Below are 7,586 nucleotides of genomic sequence, written 5' to 3' on the forward strand. Positions count from 1 at the left end.
CGATGCCTTAATTACGTTCGTTAATTACGTTTCCTTTGAAATTGAAATCATATTGGCTTCCTATCGATCGGGAACATGCATATATATACATATACGTTACGTTTCCATTAAAGTTTTGTTTACTCTTTGCCGAGGTTTTTTTTTTTTTTTTATTTTGACCGCGTCGAGTCGAGGAGATTTAGAGGAACGCTTGTTGTTGGCTTCGAAACTCATGCCAAAAGCGAATCGTTCGATCTGACCGATGAAAAATTATATATCGTCCCGAGTCTGCGCTATTTAATTTTAATCAAATGAGTGGTAACCGTGAGGGTTAAGGGAACAAAATATCGTCGAGCGTAAAAATATTTTTTTTATCTTAATTACATATCATTCTTGTAGAAAAATTTTTTTTAATAAATTTTGTGATGTTTTGTAATTTTGTGATGTTACATTACATTATAATTTGTTTATATATCGTTTCACGTTATGTAAAATATAAATTATTTTTATAAAAATTTAATAAATTTAATAATAAGTCAATTAAAATCATCGAATATAAAAATGCTTTTTTAATTTAAAATTTGAATATTTGTAATTCTTCTAAGAGAATTTTTAATAAAATCCTATTATTATATTATAATTTTGTATATTAATTTATAATATGTAATTATATATGTCATGTATTAATTATAGTAATTAATTATAATAATATATTTCTATTACATCATTTGGGTAATAATATCGATTATTATTATATATTGGATATATTTAGATAAATCTGTTTATTAGATTAGTAGATCTGTTTAAAATAATTATTTATGGAAATTAGTTTTGAAATTAATCGATTTACGTATGATTTTAATTGTTTGCTGGAATATGTTCATGAATATGAATTTTATTATAACCTTGTAAATTTTGTTATATTCCTTTATTATTTAATATCTTTTCTATCCAACACTTGGAAAAATACATTGCAAAAATCAAAAAAAAAAAAAAAATAAATTAGATCTGATTCTAGATCCCTAAAAAGCAAGTAGAACTTTTTGAACATAAAACTCAAATTTAAACATAACACTTGAAATATTTCAATATATGTTGAAAAATAAAAAAAAAATTCTAGATAAAAAAATCTTGATTGAATATGCTTTTTCTAAATTAATTTTTTGTCGAGAATCGTTTCCTCGTTCATTCATTTATCAGTCCAACAATCTTTATGTACCATCATCCGGTTAGATAAACACAATCAAAATGGTGTTACTTAATTCGGAGAAGAGATTGCAAAAACATTCGTACACTCTATTAATACACGATGAAACTTTGTTTCCATGAATGAAATTTTAATAATGTTTAATGTTTATGATTAATTGAACTTTAATTCGATTCCTAATACTCTAATTACATATACGTGAACATTTATGTAATATAAAGTAATTGAAAATATACACGACTTAAAATTAATGTGCAATTTTTAATTTAAAATATAAAATATAAGTTAAATTTACAAGAAAATTTTCAAAATTCATGAGATTTGATACAAAATTTTTCCTAGAATCTTCTTATGTAGAATATTAATATATTTTTGAAGCACTTTTGGAGAATTCTAGAAACAAAAGTAAATGTTGATTGAAGCTTATTTATTAAATTATAAGTGAAATTCATCCGCAATGAAGCGAAACGAAAATAGAGTGAGATAATTCTATCTCACATTTTTCTTCTTTACTTATAACCTCAATTACTCATAACTTAAAAAATAAACCTCAATTAAAATTTTTATACATTAACTTTTGTGTATGTTTTGTCGCTATAATTGAGTCTATAATTTTCATTAATTTAACAAAAAAAAAATTATAATCAAAAGAGAGTCAAATATATTTCTATAACATTAACCTATATTCGTCCCCAATTTAAATTCAAACAAATATATTTCACTTTATTCCCAGCGATTATTAAATCATCTCCCAAATGAATTAGAACGTTACATATTATCTCGAATATAATCTATATTACACAACGCTACGGTAGATAACAATTTAATCAACAAACAATTCTCTCCATGCACGCTAAGAACTTCGATCCAACGTCGACGATTCGAAACTGAGCAGAGAACATTTGTTACACCGAATTTTTGCACGTCCTGACTTAATTTAATTTTCTCGAATTCCATATCACTATCTCGAAGGGATTACAATTGCTACCTCTGAATTTTCATTTCTTCTTTTTTTTTTGTTTTTCTTTCATGATTTCTTTTTCTTTCTTTCTTTCTTTCTTTCTTTCTTTCTTTCTTTCTTTCTTTCTTTCTTTCCTTTCTTCCTTCAATGAACCGACAATTTATATTTTTTCGCTGGCAAGCAAGAGATTTAGAGAGACAGCCAACTCGGCTCTGGAATTCGTGCCAAAACCGTGCAATCTGCGCGATCGAAGCAACCGTGCTATAAGCTACATAGTTCGAGATAAATCCGCTTCGTCATTCGATGACATCACGAGGCAAGTCGCTCGAATATACACTATCATTATTCTCTATAAATGCATGTTGCGGATCATTCTTCAATAAATGAAAACACGTTTTTATCAGAATGATGTAAACACTTGTATCTTGATCATAAATCAATATAGGGAAATCCAATGTAATTAATGATATAAAAATAATTTAATTCTTATTCTTTAATTTAATTCTTCAATGTTCGTGGTAAGTAATAAATGCTCTTATAGTTTCTTTATTTTTAATCGTTGTGTATTTAAAAAAATTGTAAATTGTACATAATATATAAAAAAATCTTTCTAATCAAAATGTTTCATATATAATTTCTTCATTTCTCAAAAATGAAAAATTATTCATATTTTTGTATTAAGATATTTTATGTTCTATGGATTTAATTTTTGATTTGGTTAGAAGTTAGAGAATTCTATATGGTTTTTTTTTTTAGAAAAAATTGTCTTAATTAAGTTTAACATACAATTTAACATTTGTTTATTTTTTAAGATACATTGAAATATTTTAAATTCTTTTATTTCTAGGTTGTTTAATTTTTAAGTAAGGTTAGAAAACTTTATACGCTCTTTAAGGATTTGAATTTTTCAGATTAGATGCTACATTTATATTCCTAGTTATATAATTTAATATTTTAACAAATTGTTAATAAAAATTTAAATAAAAAAAATTTAAATAAGAAATCAATCTAAAGTTAAGACGTTCAAAATCTTCGAGATTATATTCATAACACCTAGACTCATTAAGAATATGAGTATCATAAGTTATATCGCTCTTTGATCCATTCTCACTTACAATTAGAATATTGTTCCACGATCGGTGGTCGACCTATCAACAATATCTTTTTAATAAAATCGAGAGCATTCAATATAAATTCCTACTATTTGCTTTCATTATGGGTTCTCTCATGTCATTATATAATCACGTCTGAACACTTATATTAACTCGTCTAAATTCTTGTGCCTTGAGAGATGCGACATAGACTGATGTCAGTCTCACTATTTTAAATTGTCACTTGTCCGGAAACCTTTATTTGCAAATTATTTATTTAATCAAATTATATATATATATATATATATATATATATATATATATATATTTGCGTAAATTATACTATTATATATATTGATTCAATAATTCAACAAATTAATGAATTAATCTTTTGATTTCCAATTTTTTTAAACGAAATGCATGTATAGTCAAAAATATTTATACACCATTATATTTATTATTACATGAAATATTAATAATTAATTAATTTAGTTCAAATATTTTTAAAATATTGTATGATTACAAATATTGGGTAACAAATAAAACTATCTAAAAGGAAATATTAAAGTCTGTTAAAAAAACATTTCATTATAAAATAAAGATGTATAGAAATATTTTCTATAACTTTTGGACATAGATTAAATATATTTTTTTTATTTGTATATATTTATTATTTGTAAAGAATTCTCATTTATTAATAAATAAATAAAGGAAAAATATATCAAAGTTATTAAGTATTAAGATAAAAATATATCAAGTAATTGAAGTTTATGTCAGTTCTATCTTTGTCACACCGTTATATTCTATTCGCTTTATATAAAATTACGGAAACTAAAATCACTTATATCTTAATAAATAAGAAACGATATATTTTTATATATCCTTGTTTAAAAAAAAAATAATTAAACATATACGCAGAAATCATCTAATTCAAAAAATTTTCTTATTCAATTTTCTCGAAATCTAATTTTTGAATGAAAAAAAATTTATCCAAATAAGAATTAACTATTTTTAAAATTTTCAAAACTTGACTTATTGAAAAAATTTTATTTCATATTTTCGTTTCATTTTGAATTCTCTATTATATCTATAGTATCTTCCTAACCTATATTTCTGATTAAATCCTACGCCTTAATTTCTCATTGTCCTCCATAAATCGAAACATTCCTATTTATTTAACAAACTCGTCCGCCCATTTCTGTCCAAGAAAATTTTTGAAAACACGGAATAACACAGAAATCGCGTGCGAAGCAACACTGTGAACCAGTTTCGATGATCGTCTGTTAGCCTAGACGTAACGAACGTGCGACCTGGCCAATTAAATTCAATCGAAACTGAGTGAGCCGTGTCAATGTACAATCGTAACTCCACGTGGCTTCGATAGAGAAGCTATGCGATTACTAAGAAACAAGAGTTACTCGAGAGATACGATTCAACAGTGGCAATTATCCACCGAGAAGTCGTTTCACGCGATTGGAATGATGAAAGTAGGTTTTTCACGTCGTCATCCAATTTTCAAAGATTGCAAAAGATCTGTCTAGTTTACGCGATATGAGATAAAACACGGCTTCGTCATCCGTTAGATTTAACAAATTGTGAAAACATTTAGAAATTAAAATAATTTTGTGGAATTTATGAAATTATATGACTAAAATTTAAAATTTAACGAAGAAAACTTCGGCGTAATTTAAAGAAATAGTAAAAAAGAATTAAAGAAAAATACTAACTTTTTTTCTGATATAGGATTTATAGAAGCTTATATAAGGTTCGATAAATGTTATTATAAAAATTGTTAATCTGGGTAATAAAATATTTTTCCTGATGTTGGATTTATGTGAGAATGTGAATGATAAAATAATAAAATTTTCTTTTTCAATTATTTATGAACTAGAATAAATTAAAATATAATTACTAAGCCATTAAGTTTGTTAACAATGGAAGAATTTATTTTTTTCAAATGTTTATCAAAAAACTTTAACGGATATAACTTTATATATAACTAATAAAAAAAAATTGTTAAGCATTTAACTTACATTTAACAATTAAAAAATAACATTTAACAATTAAAATAACATTTTTCTTCTAAGAATTTTCTTTGTAAAATTTAAAATAGAAAAAATTAAAATAGAATAATTTCAAAAATTATTGAATTGAATTATGAATAGTTTGCAACGATTATAACAATTAAAGCAATATTTTTTCTTTTGAAAAATAAAATTTATCGAATACCTTGACAAATGTAATCTTAAAAATTATATAAATTTAATAATAATAATTGTATAATTTTAATAATAACTTACAAGTTTTTTAATAACTATATTAATAATAATAAATATCATATAAATCAATAAAAGTCAAAGTAAAAAATTTTTTTCTTTCTTCGAAATAAAATAAGAATTAAAGTAAATATTTCTTTTTTTTTTTTTCAAATTTCAACAATTCTAAGAGTTAAAAGCAACGTTACGCGTCATTTCATAGTTGAGATTTTATCGGAAGAGCCGATGAATCGCAATTTTTAAAAGAATCATTTCTCTAAATATAGCGATCGTAATTCACAGCCAATTAGAAGCCATTGATCCCTTGATTCGCTGAGCTAACCGCAAATTATATATATTATATATTATATATATTGTATATCTATACATATTGTATGCACATAGATGAAAATAGCTAGATATCCAATACAAGTCAATAACCTCTGGCAAATGGTCTAATATAATTTAGCAATATACTGTAATGTATAATAATACAATACTACATAATACATAGTTAACAACATACCTCATCCATCAGCTTTAATATTGCTTTTTTATTTAAACCATTACCAGATATCAGAATAATTTCTCAATTTGTGATAAATTCTAAATAATAAATTCTTTTTGTCGTAATATAAGCAACAATGATATACGTATATTATTGGCTATTATCGTTCCTATCTAAGAATCAATTATATTGTCAACTTTATTGTTTTTCATCGTGCACGTTTTAACACTTAGTTACTGCCAATTAAAATCGAAATTAGCTTGTCTTCACAGGAATATTTGTTTCGAATATTAAATGGAAACGAGGAAGGGGAGGAGAGAAAGAGAGAAAAGAGAGAGAAAGAGAGAGAGAGAGAGAGAGGAGAGAATTCAATTGAAATATTTTTACACGAATTAAAAGCAAATAAATGTATATTTTTTGATAACTTTATTTCCATTTTGCGATTATGTATCATGTCGTGTAAAGTAATTGGCCTAGATAGATACAGTGCCAGTGAAAAAGTTTGGAATCGTTAAATATTGATTGACCAATTTTCAACATTTCATATTTAGAAAATTATTAATTAAACAAAATTTTCGATGCACCTTTTATATTTTCTTTGCCGTTATAAAAATAATTTATTTAGTAATGTAATTAATTTTATAATTCGTAAAAACTTATGACTCATATTTTTCATTATTGATAATTTTTTATTGATATTCAGCATAAATATTTACAACAATTTCTTCTCTTTTTTTTTAATACGATTTATTAATTTTATAGTAAATCGATCTAAAAATTACATAAGAAAATTTTTTCTTCAAAAATCTAAAAAATTAATGATATCTGCAATATTGATTTTAAATTAAAATGAAACTGCAATTTCTATAATTGTTAAATATATTATAATATATTTTGTATTTTTTATATATATAATCGGTGGTTATAGAGATATTTTCAAATAAAAGTTGTTACTGTTACATAGAATTTTGTCTATACGTATCCATGATAAAATATGCGTCAGTAAATTATACGACTGTCACTTATCAACTGTTTATATAAATATGTATAAGTAGCTGATACCCAAAATATTTAACGGGTGAGCTATAATATCACGCTTAATTATCTTACAATTATTTGTCCAACAAATATTTGAGAAAAGAAATTGCTGTATTTTGAAAATGGACGAATATAATACAATGTCATTTACTGATGAATTTTCAAACATATGAATATTTTAAAACACAAATTGTGAATTATCTGTTAAAAAAGTTTATGCCATATCGTGCACAAATTATTTATCTTGTCAATTTTTTCCAAAAGAAAATTACACAAAAGTCGATTTAAAAAATAAGCTATACACAAACCTAACCTAACTTTTCCAAAAAAAAAAGACTTACACAATTTTCATAACGAATTTACGATCCAAAATAATGATCGTCGAATCGGATCTCAAAGTATCCCATCTATAATTCCTATCTAAAGAAAAAAAATCGAAAGAAAAATAAACAGCGAGCACCTCATTCAAATCTAACTTAAGATAATAAAAATCGTAACTCGATTTCATCACGATTTCAAAGGAATCCAACGCCACGACCTCTACGCG

This window comes from Apis laboriosa, unplaced genomic scaffold, assembly GCF_014066325.1.
Source record: "Apis laboriosa isolate Shangri-la unplaced genomic scaffold, ASM1406632v1 scaffold56_cov145, whole genome shotgun sequence".
NCBI classification, from domain to species: Eukaryota; Metazoa; Arthropoda; class Insecta; order Hymenoptera; family Apidae; genus Apis; species Apis laboriosa.